At 43.7% G+C, this 12,410-nt stretch overlaps 1 pseudogene; it reads right to left on the bottom strand.

Annotated features, from left to right (window-relative positions):
* Positions 1-11,881, bottom strand: part of LOC149234118 (putative apyrase 7 pseudogene) — a 111,125-nt pseudogene extending 99,244 nt beyond the window's left edge.
* Between the last annotated feature and the right edge of the window lie 529 nt (positions 11,882-12,410).

Below are 12,410 nucleotides of genomic sequence, written 5' to 3'. Positions count from 1 at the left end.
CAGAAGCATAAACATACAGATCCGCGAATGGATGCAAAATATTTTAGAATCAACTTAGCTTTTATTAAATTTTGTCCCATTACAATCCCAACTCCACCCTGAGCACTAAGCTACAGGGGTCCGAGCACATAGCTGCGGACTCTACCAGGCCTCTGCGCACACAGCTGCAGAGCCTCCTTTTATTATTACCACCCCAAACTCGGACTGACAGACTCAGAGAAAATATCGTATTCAAAAACCCATAACACTTAAGATCACATCTAAAGATGCCTTCTACACTTAGAGCCTCACTCTATTTATACATTCCCATGGTCCACGAACCACGGGTAGGCCGACACATTCTATATTAAATTACAATACTTTAGGGTGGACAACCCTAGACTCTCGCACTCCCCTCCCGCCTTTTATGGGGTCTTACATTACTTTTGACCAAAATTCAGGCTACAAGCCCCAAAAACCTGCTATGGGGGGATCCACTCCCCAACAAGCCCCCAACACAATCAACGTGACTCATCCCAAGTCACTCAGTTTTTGTGGTGATCATTGATTGGAGTCCGTCCAACAACTCTTGCACTTCGCAGACGTCTACCACACATTCCTCCACTGTCTGTTGTATCAATTGTGCGCGACTCTCTAATGCATCATTGTCAGTGGCACCCTCTTGCCTTTGTGCATATGTATCTTGCATCTAGGCCAGCTTCCCCTCGATCATGGCGGTGACTGTGAATGCCTCCTCGAGCCAAGGCTAGATGCGTGCTTTAAGCCCTGCTTCTTTCTGGTGTGCGGCATCCACCTGTTCTTTAAAAGCTTGGACCTCCCTCATCTAGGCCAACCATATTTTAATGGCAATAGTCTACGCGGTCCCCCAGACATTGTCATAGGCCTGTTGCAACTCCCACGGTTCTATTTCTAACTACTGTAGCATTCGATCCTCCTGCAGTGAAGTGATTGTGAAGAGGGACTCATCCAACAATCCCGTACAGTCCTATACAACGTGCTCTATCACTTCCAACCCTGATTGAATGGTGTGATGGCGCTGCGCTCTAACTTCCAAGGGTGTAGAGGGTTGTGCCTTTAGTCACAGCTCTGCGATCTACAAGTTCAGCTCCAACTGAACCTTCACGGCCTCCTCCTTGGTCCTGCGGGCTCCAGTTGCCATTTGGTGAATCTTTTCCATAGTGGAGAGTGCCACTAGCATGGCCAACTCTAGAAAGCTGCTATAGGCCTCCTCCACTACCTTTTCTAATCCCTGGTGTTGTGTGACCAGGTTGTTGTACTGTAGGCTGAACTGTTCTAAGTTTTCATTCTGCTTGATCAAGACTTGGAGAGTGCAGCCCTCCCTAGTGCAAAGCTCAACAACTACCCATCCTACAGCCAATATAGGGTTTCTCTAGGAAGGATAGCCAAATTCAACCCCTAGCCCCCCATGTCACCTTTGGCTTCTGCTAAGACGACACTGTTAGAAAATTATATATTACGGAGCAATGGAACACATAAAATATTGCAGAAATATAAACACAGAAAATGCACAAAACAAGAGAGACATAGATATACGTGGTTCACCCAGTTTGGGCTATGTCCACCCCGAACAACCAGTCCTTCCTTTCTATTATCCAGCAAAATTAAGAGACATAACCTACAACAAATCCGCTGTAATATCCTCTGTTTTCTCTCACAGTCTCACCTCTCTGTTTCTCACGCACACAATACACATCTATCACACAGCCTCAAATACAATACCCTCATACAAAGAGAGGGGTTGCCTTCTAGGGAAAAAAAACCCTAAACTAAACATACGTTCTACCATCAGATCATCCGCCTAATGAACGGCCCAGATTGACTAGAAATTACTATACTTTTACAAGGCAATTTTACAGCTGTTTTTAGCTTTGGGGGCGCTGCCCCTGAAACCCCCCTCGACCCCCCTGCAGTGAATATTTTACGGGCAGTTTTGCCGCCCCCATTTCGAACTAGGGTCCTATGTGGCAATACCTTTGAATATAAAATATAATCAGGCTCCACACCCAACAATCTCCCACTTGGAGACTGATTGAAGCAACTCCACCGCTGCTCCATTTGCTGACAATGACTCCTCTTTGGACTTGGCTGTTTCTCATCTTCATCATCATCCTTGAAGACCAACTGAAACTGAGCATATTCTCAGTTTCTCCTGGTTACAACTTTGGTTAGCATATCTGCAGGATTTTGGCTAGTGTGTATCTTTTCCAGCTTCAACTCTCCATCTTCCAACACTGATCGTATGAAATGGTACTTGAGTTGTATGTGTTTAGTCCTAGAATGAAATGCTGAGTTCTTTGCAAGATGAATGGCACTTTGGCTATCACTGTATAACGTGCCCATATCATGCTCCTTACCCAATTCACCCATAAACCTTTGTAACCAAATCATTTCTTTACTAGCCTCCGTAGCAGCAACATACTCTACTTTTATTGTTGAAAGTGCAACAACACTTTGGATTTTTGAAACCCAACTGACAGCTGTTCCTCCAACAGTAAATACATATCCTGTAGTGCTCCTCCTATTATCTCAGTCACCTGCCATATCTGCATCAACATATCCTTGTAGGGAGATGTTTGAACCACCAAAGCATAATGCTTGATTTGTGGTAACTTTCAAATATATGAGAATCCATTTCACTGCCATCCAATGTTCCTTTCCTGGATTGTTCATGTACTTGCTTACAACTCCCACTGCATGTGCAATATCAGGCCTTGTGCAGACCATTGCATACATTAAGCTTCCAACTGTTGATGCATATGGAACTTTAGACATATAATCCATGTCTTCTTGGGTCTTTGGGCACATTTCCTTGCTAAGTTTGAAATGGCTAGCAAAAGGTGTACTGACTGGTTTTGCATTGTGCATGCTAAATCTTTTCAACACCTTTTGTATGTACTCAGTCTGAGACAATGTTAATTTACGATTTTTCCTGTCTCTAGTTATTCTCATACCAAGGATTTGTTTTGCAGCTCCCAAATCCTTCATTGCAAATGAATTTGCCAATTTTTTTTTGAACACATTTATTTCCTGCATGTTAGATCCTGCAACAAGCATGTCATCTACATACAATAACAATATAATATAGCTGCCATCATTTTGCTTTTTCAAATAAACACAATGATCAGAGTGACATCTAGTATAACCTTGTTCAGACATAAACTTGTCAAATTTTAGATACCACTGCCTTGGAGCCTATTTTAAACCATACAAGCTCTTCTTCAACCTGCACACTAGTTTCTCCTTCCCTTTCACCTCATATCCTTGTGGCTGCTGCATATATATCTCTTCCTCCAAATCCCCATGGAGAAAGGTTGTCTTTACATCTAACTGCTCAATATGCAAATCTTCAGCTGCTACAAGACTTAAAATAGTTTTGATTGAAGTCATTTTAACAACAGGAGAAAATATTTCATCAAAATCAATACCTTTCTTCTGTGCAAACCCCTTCACCACAAGTCTAGCTTTGTACCTTTGTTTTCCTCCATCTTCTTCCTTCAGCCTGTAAACCCATTTATTCTTCAATGTAGTTTTTCCTGCAGACAACCTGACTAAATCCCAAGTCTGGTTATGCATTAAGGAGTCCATCTCTTCTTCCATGGCTACCTCCCACTTCTTCCTACTTTCAACCTGCATTGCTTCTTCATAACATTCGGGTTCACCGGAATCAGTCAACAATAAATAATATAATGAATTAGAATATCGTTCAGGGGGTCTACTTATCCTAGTAGATCTTCTAACACCACTTTCAGGTGTTTGGGGTGCTTGTTGTTGTGGTGGTGGTTGCTGTTGTTGTGGTTGTTGATTATTATTATTTTCAGGCACCTTTCCTTTTTCAGTGATTTCATCAAGAACTGCGTATTCCTTGTTTTCTTTTTCCTATTTCTTTTCCTGCAACTCATTCTTATACAAGACCTTTTCATTGAATATTACATCTCTGCTCCTAATGATTTTGTGATTTTCGTAATCATATAAGCGATAACTAAAATCATTAAAACCATATCCAATAAAGGTACATTTCTTTGACTTTGCCTCAAGCTTTGTTCTATTTTCTTTACCAATATGGACAAAGGCCTCACAACCAAAAGGCTTTAAAAAAGAGTAGTTTACCTTTTTACCTGTCCATGCTTCCTCTGGAACACCACCATCCAAGGAACTCGAAGGCCCTCTGTTTATTAGATAAACATCAGTATCTACAGCATCTGCCCAAAACTGTAAAGGCAATCCTGCATGCAATCTCATGCACCTTGCACGCTCCATGATTGTTCTGTTCATCCTTTCTAACACACCATTTTCTTGTGGTGTTCTTGGAACTGTCTTCTCTCTGCAAATTCCATGCTCTGAACAGTAACTATCAAACTCTTTGCTGCAATATTCACCTCCATTGTCTGATCTAAGACACTTCAATTTCTTTCTTGTCTCAATCTCAACCAAAGCTTTCCATTTCGTGAAAGTATCAAATACATCAGATTTATTCTTAATACAATAAATCCAAGTTTTTCTAGTTGCATCATCAATAAAAGTAACATAATAACGAGAGCCATCGAGAGATGATACCTGAGCAGGTCCCCATACATCTATATGCACAAGCTCTAATTTTTCATTCTTCTTTTCTTTCCCAACTCTGAGAAATCTGACTCTCTTCTGTTTTCCATAAATGCAATTCTCACAGAAGTCCAAATCAACATTCTTCAAACCCGGCAACAAATTCCTTGAGTGAAGAATATTCATCCCCTTTTCACTCATGTGTCTGAGCCTATGATGCCATAATGCTGCATCTGCTCCTTTGGAAGTTAAAGAATTAACAGAGTTAGAAATACCATTGCATAAATACAATGTACCAACCTTTTCTCCTTTTGCTATTACCAGGGCTCCTTTGGTGACCTTCCAAGCTTTATCTGTGAAAGTTGTCACACAACCTTCACCGCCTAACTGCCCTGTTGAAATCATATTTTTCTTTAGATCTAGAACATGCCTTACCTCCTTTAATAGCCATTGATTTCCATTCTGTTGTTTTACAAGAACCTTACCCATTCCAACGATTTTACAGGGTTTATCATCACCCAGATGAACTTGTCCAAAATCTCCTTGAACATAGTCATGAAAGTATTTCTTATCAGGTGTGGCATGGAATGAAGCCCCTGAATCTACCACCCAGGAATTAGTAATATTTTCGAAAGAAAGAATCGAAGCATCTTGTAACACCTCACCTGTCACATTTGCTTCATGATTGTTTTCTTGCTGTGCATCTCCTTCTTTTCCCTTCCGAGATCTACAATCTTTCTTTAGGTGTCCTTTCTTTCCACATTTCCATCACACTATCCCCGATCTGGACTTGGATCTGCCTTTCCTTGATTTACTGTGATATCCTGAGCTCTTTCCTCTTTCCATTTTTCTTCCTCTAGACTCTGCACTCAAAGCATTTCCCAATGTCTCACCAGAGCTTTTCTGTCGCATTTCCTCACTAAGGATAGCACCGAAAACATCATCAAACTTTAAAGTACTAGATCCAGAAACAAAGTTACTAATGGCCATTACCAAACCATTCTAACTTTCTGGTAATGAGCACAAGAATAACAGAGCTCTAACTTCATCATCAAAGTTTACCCGTATAGAACTTAACTGACTTGTAACTGTATTAAAATCATTTAAATGGTTTGCAACAGATCCACCTTCCGACATATTCATATTAAATAACTGTTTCATAAGAAATACCTTGTTTGAGGCCGAGGGTTTTTCATATAGTTTCGACAACATCTACATCAAACCCTCTGTCGTGGCTTCCTTTGAAATGTTGAAGGCGACTGATGCAGCAAGGCACAACCATATTGTTCAGAGTGCCTTTCTATCGAGAAGGTTCCATTCTTTGTCTTTCATACCCGTCGGCATCTTTGTTTTTCCGCCCAATGGTAGGTATAGATCTTTCTGATACAGATAATCTTCCATCTGCATCTTCCACAGCGAGAAGTTTTGGCCCTTAAATTTCTCGACCCTAAACTTACCATCTTCTGCCATTGCTCCCACTCGAACCAGGAACCCTTCTTTCCTGCGAGTTTATCAGCCAAATAGACCTTCGGCTCTGATACCCGTTGTTAGAAAATTATATATTACGGAGCAATGGAACACATAAAATATTGCAGAAATATAAACACAGAAAATGCACGAAACAAGAGAGACACAGATATACGTGGTTCACCCAGTTTGGGCTACGTCCTCCCCAAACAGCCAGTCCTTCCTTTCTATTATCCAGCAAAATGAAGAGACACAACCTACAGCAAATCCGCTATAATATCCTCTGTTTTCTCTCACAGTCTCACCTCTCCGTTTCTTGCACACATAATACACATCTATCACACAGCCTCAAATACAATACCCTCATACAAAGAGAGGGGTTGCCTTCTAGGGCAAAAAAACCTAAACTAAACATAAGTTCTACCGTCAGATCATCCGCCTAATGAATGGCCCAAATTGACTAGAAATTACTATACTTTTACAAGGCAATTTTACAACTGTTTTTAGCTTCGGGGGCGCTGCCCCCGAAACCCCCCGCCAGGGGGGGCTCCCAAAGGTCGCAGCCACCCCCCCCTTGGACCCCCCCTGCAGCAAATATTTTACGGGCGGCATTGCTGCCCCCATTTCGAATTGGGGTCCTATGTGGCGATACCTTTGAATATAGAAGATAATCAGGCTCCACACCCAACAGACACCTTCTGGTAACACCAACGTGTTCGTTGTGCGATCGCGCAACATCTACTTAGCTTTGGATGCACCTTCCGCAAGGTTCATCGTCAGTACTCCTCGAGGTCACACTTATAATGCCTGCAACTGTGCTCTGAGTGCCCCCAACATAGTTATCTATTCCATCATTAACTCCTTCAGAGAATCCTTAGTGGCATTACGAACTAGTGCGCTACTATCAAGAAGGTATCCCCCCAAGGCCTTTGTTGTCTTTGTCTTTTTGCGTGCAGTTGGCTATTCCAAAACGCATGACCTCTTGAGGTGGGTTGATTTTGCTATAAGGTCTATGTGTTCCTATGTCTCCACCTCCCCCTGTATGTCCTACTCCGTGGACATTTCCTGACCTTCCTCAGTCTCTTCGGTAGGCGTGGTTGTGGTTTCTACTGTCTGTGTTGTCGTTGCTACCTCAGCCACCTTCCACTGCATGGTCGTTTCTTGTTCCTGGCATTTTCTCTCCGCCAACTTCGCGATGCACAGCTTGGTCTCGCTCTTCCGCTGCTAAGCTACAATATTTTCTAGTTCTTCCAAGTATGGGTTGCACCACTTCGGAGACCATGATGCCATCATGTTGAAGATTGCATCATCTGTTGTAATGAATGGCAAATTTACCCATGCTTGGGTTGGATCCTTACGCGCCCAGATATAGAGGTTATGCATATCCGCCTTGAATTCGGCCGTGCTTTGCAAACTTTTGTATACTATCAACGACAATCATAGCCTATAGTTGATCCATGTTCATATGCTCACCTCCATGAACACCCAAAACACCTTAATCTCGCAAACCCTTGTTGCGTTTTTCGTCGCCCAGAGCTCATGGATTCGGGTAGGTTCTTCTCAATGGTGGGAAACTGGTTGTCCCCCTACAGCTCCCCTACAACCAAATGATAGATAAGAGTAACCACGTGTAACAGAAGGTCTTACCTTGCTCCTGGGCCTCCCTACAATTTGTCAAAAATTCATCGCATAGAAGCTCCACCTAATTGAACTGGGTCCCCTCTGTACACTACTCTGCCAATGCAGTTACAGATGCAGGCAACTCATCTGTGCGACATTTCCTCATGAGCTTGCCAGCCAGCAGCTGGGTGGTGACAAAAACCCCATTATCCTTGACGCTTGCTATTACATACCCTCGCTTCCTCTTCTCCAGCTTATATTTGGCCTTCATAGCTTCTGCGAGGACCAAGTCACTGCTCTTTCCAGCTATGGCTGCAGGATTATTTCCTTTGATGTGTAGCTGAGAAATCCTGTGAATTAAATCGGCCGTGATGGGAACCGTCTCCTCTAGCTAGAGATACCCACCATGTACTAGACAAGGTAGCTGTTGGATGATAAAAATAGTGATGGGCGTGCGGTGGTAGTGGGCTATCCACTGTAGATGTAGTAACCTAGCCTTCTCCACACCGCATAACCATTTTTGCTACAATAATTGCTCCACGGCCAACTACGAGAACTTCTCATTGTCTGTGAGATCCCAGTCTTCTTCAAACTTTATATGAGGCACCCATCCCAGCGGCAGACCATCAAATCTTATTTCGTCTGGAAGAAACGGGGTCTGGAGCGCACTCTTCGTGGCCTCCAGGTCCTTTGGTATCTTGGTTGTCCCTTTCCATGGGGGGATGTAGGGGGTAACTTTATCACCGAAGGTATGTGGGAAACATTCTCCACCTCATCGTCCTATGCTTCAATTTGGGTGATCAGGGCTTGCAAATCTTCCTCCTCCTCCTCTGTTTCAATGACAAAAACTTTTCCCTTCTCTGTCATTGACAATTGACTAAATCGTGGGTTCTGTGGTGAAACCCAGACTAGCCCTGTTACACAGTAATTTGTCACCGTTTATCACCGACCCTGTTTCCCCTCTCCCGCACACTGGAGGACTCATTCCGAGACCTGTGAGAAGTGACATGACCTCAAACCACTTGCATTATATTCCTCTAAGTATGAGCTTCATATGCCCTGAAGACATCTCCTGCAGAATACCCATAAAAAGACCTCTTTTTGCATTGGTGCAGTTCCACAATGTACTGCTCACACCAATGGGGGAAATCCTCTAAAGAGGGCATGCCAGTAGCGCTCCGTCTCAGAGTCACTCTCGCGCTAACCCAGTTGGGTAAAGTTTTTAACAAACGAACTTCCGAAGGTTCTCCTTAACCCATTCACCAACTGAATCCGTGTTGAGTTAGGATGGTTTGGCTTTGAATCTCCATAGAAGGGAAGTGGTTTGCCACCTTTCATGGAAGCTTCTAAGTGATAAAGCCAATCCCATGGAAATTTTGATTGATCTTATCTCCTTCCCCTCTATCTATAAAAGCTTGTTCTTTTGCCTTGAGCAAGAGAGTTGGAGCAAAGTGCTAGTTCTAGCAGAGTTCCAGGATAGTGATAGAGAATTCCAGGAGTTCAAGAGTTTGAAGCTGCAAGAGCCTTCTTTGCACCCATAAGGCCAAATCTAAGTGAGGATATTCTTGTCACCTAAGAGAGAGAGGCTTGTTCCTATCCCCAACAAGCTTTGCAAGACTTGTGTAGCTGACTACCCAGCCAAAGGAGGATTTGACGTCAGAACTATGGTTGTATTCTGCTTTGTTATTTATCAATAATAGATGACTATAATTATGGTTCCACTCTCATTGTCCTATGATTGATGTTTAGTTATATATTTTCTGACTGATATATAATTGCATCTATTGGATTTTATGCTTGTATTTGTGTTGTTCTTTGCATGTGTAGCTGTCCAATCACGAAGATCGTGGGGATCGTGACCGGTCGAGGCAAAGGAACGAGAGCGACGTCTCTTCTACGAATATTAGCATTGGAATCCAAGTAGGTTCTCATCATCCACTTTTAATTTGCAATTAGGAACTTGCATGATAGCATTGTTTTGATTGTTGCTAGACTTGGTCTGGGCTAGTAGGGATCGTCTTTGTCTGCAGAGAGGATTTACCTCCACAACAATTTGGCGACTCCACTGGGGATCGAACCCAGAATCTCTGGTTTCGCAGACCAGAGATTCTGGGTTCGATCCCCAGTGGAGTCGCCAAATTGTTGTGGAGGTAAATCCTCTCTGCGGACAGAGACGATCCCTACTAGCCCAGACCGGGTCTAGCAACAATCAAACAATGCTATCACGCAAGTTCCTGATTGCAAATTAAAAGTGGATGATGAGAACCTACTTGGATTCCAACGCTAATTTTGGTGCTCCTTATATGGTGACGTTGTCCCTCCCAGGGTTAACTTTTGGGTTGCCGGTTTGGTTGTTCTCAACCTCTTTGGTCCCTATCGTCTCACCGTCTAGTCAATCTGTCCCTCCACCTGAACAACATCATGTTGATTCTAAGGTGGATCTCTCCCCTTCTACACCCACTTCTACGTCCTCATCTTCTACTTCACCTGGTGAAAGTCTAGATAGGTGGCTAAGAATAAGAAGAAGAAGACGAAGAAGAAGAAGGCTCCTAAGGGAGAGGTTACAAGTGTAGCTACCCCCCCGAGTACACCTGAAGTCGGGCCACCTTCTGCTCCTCCGCGAAAGGTCAAGTTTCCTTGTCGATTATGCAAGGAGGACCATCTTCTTCACGATTGTCCTGGCATTCCCAGGTTACTGGAAGTATGATCTCGCGATCTGGCCCGCCCCTCATCGTCCTTTGAAGCTCACGGCGATGCTACCTTATCAGTTGGGAATGGTAAGGGAAAAGGGAAGATTCGAATATCCTGTAGACTTTGTGAAGGCAATCATCCCCTTCACCTTTGTCCACTCATGGACAAAGCCTCCGTTGTCTTGGAAAGTCTTACAGCTCCTTCACCCCAACTTCCCGTTGGTTATCAACGTCTCTCTGCAGCTGCAGATCATCCCCCTGCTGACAAAGAGATTGCTTCAAATTCTTCTCTTATCCAAGCCCCTCTTCCCAAACCCGGCTATCCCCAGCCTGTTGCAGACCAACCATTGGTCGGAAAGAGTTTCGACTCGAGTCCGCCACTCGATCACTCTGTTTCGGAAGAGAATCACGCCCATGTTCTTCTCATCTCTTCAAATTCTCCTGAGTCCCGAAATGAATCTCCTAACCCAACTGCTCCCGAAGGTTCTCCTTCAGTTCCTTTAGCACATGGGAGCAATCATACGATTCCCCCACCAAGTAGTCTGGTCGCTTCCTTTGATTGGAATCGCCTGATCGTCGGTCGCCTTCCATCCCATATGCCTTTCCAGATCACAGTACATGCCTGTGCTAAGGCAGTACCTGGCATTGTTTTGGATGAAGGGGCGTCTGTCAGTCTTATGTCGTACACTACTTGGCAAGCTTTAGGTTCCCCGCAGCTTGGGCCAGTCACTCATAATCTGTTGGCCTTCGACGGAGGAGCCTGTCCATCTCTAGGAGTTCTCCCGAAGTTCCCTATTACTTTAGGAGGCAAAACCATCTATATAGAAGTCTTGGTTACCCAAGGTGTTTTAGACTTTAGTCTTCTCCTTGGTTGTGACTATGTTTACGCCACGGGGGCCCTTGTTTCTTCGCTTTTCCATGTGGTTTGTTCACACCTAATCTTCAATGGTTGGGTAACCTGGAACGTGAACAGTCATCAAGAAGATGAACTGATTTGTCCATTTCATGTATATAAACAATAGCTGTCTAATGAAATATTCAATCAGTTTTTCTTCTGCCCATTCTGGAGTTACCCTGGCTTGACATGGTATCAGAGCACAGGTCCCAGGTTCTAAAAATAGTTGTAACTCCTGCCTCTGTCCTGAGCGCTCCTCTGTCCTGAGCGCTGCCTTTGTCCTGCGTCTCATTGATTCTCTGCGCATCGGTTATGAGCCCTTTTCGCTGCCTCTCCATTTTACCTGCGCGCCCTTTACCACTCGACTTCCCATACCACTGACATACCATACCTGCCACCGCTCAGACGTTAACTCCTCATCCTGACATTGCTCAACTGTGTTAAACTCGTTTGTAACGTTATTCTCATACCACTGTGCGGTATACCATTACAACTTCGAGTTTTTTAATTACTGGATGCTGCCATTACGTTGAATCCCGCTGCCTCGAAAAGCTTCCTTGCTCCTCCCGCTACTATACTTATGATGGCCAATGTAATTGTGCAAACTGTAAGAGAAGCACGGTGAGACCTTGAGAGTTTCCGCCATCGATAGAGTTTATAGTTAACAATCCTAAACTCTACAAAATTGCTTAAACCGTCATACTGGTGCAGGCCTTCCGCGATTCCTCTCGGCGAAATACAGTTAGTCTACGGGCTCCCTTAATGGCGTCGAGGCGTTGATGGCTCCCTGCCGTCATGTGTTCCACAAGATTTGTGTGGACAAATGGATTCTGGATTATCAGAATATGACATGCCCTCTTTGCAGAATACGCCTTGTTTTTTTCTGTAGAGGATAAGTCGAAAAGATAAGGGAACTGGTAATGCAGTTTTAGTCCTAGTTTTTCCTGTACAGGATGAGTTGAGAAGATAAGGGAACTTTTAATGCGATCCTAGTCCTAGTACTAGGAAGCGGGGTGCTTAATGCAGTTGTGAATATTACCTGTAGGCTTAGCATTTTAAAGCTTTCTGGCCTTCTTCTTGTTCTGATTGTGATGCTGTTTTTTGAGTGTGTGGGGTGCTTGAAGAAATTTCACGGAGAAGAAGAGATTTGGGCTCTGCCCTGTCACCTGTGATGA

The sequence above is a fragment of the Pinus tabuliformis genome, chromosome 8, assembly GCF_031772625.1.
Source record: "Pinus tabuliformis cultivar Carrire ecotype Pingquan chromosome 8, CPIR1, whole genome shotgun sequence".
Lineage (NCBI taxonomy): Eukaryota > Viridiplantae > Streptophyta > Pinopsida > Pinales > Pinaceae > Pinus > Pinus tabuliformis.
Note: the sequence above shows the minus strand (reverse complement) of the source record. Positions and strands in the feature narration are given on the sequence as shown.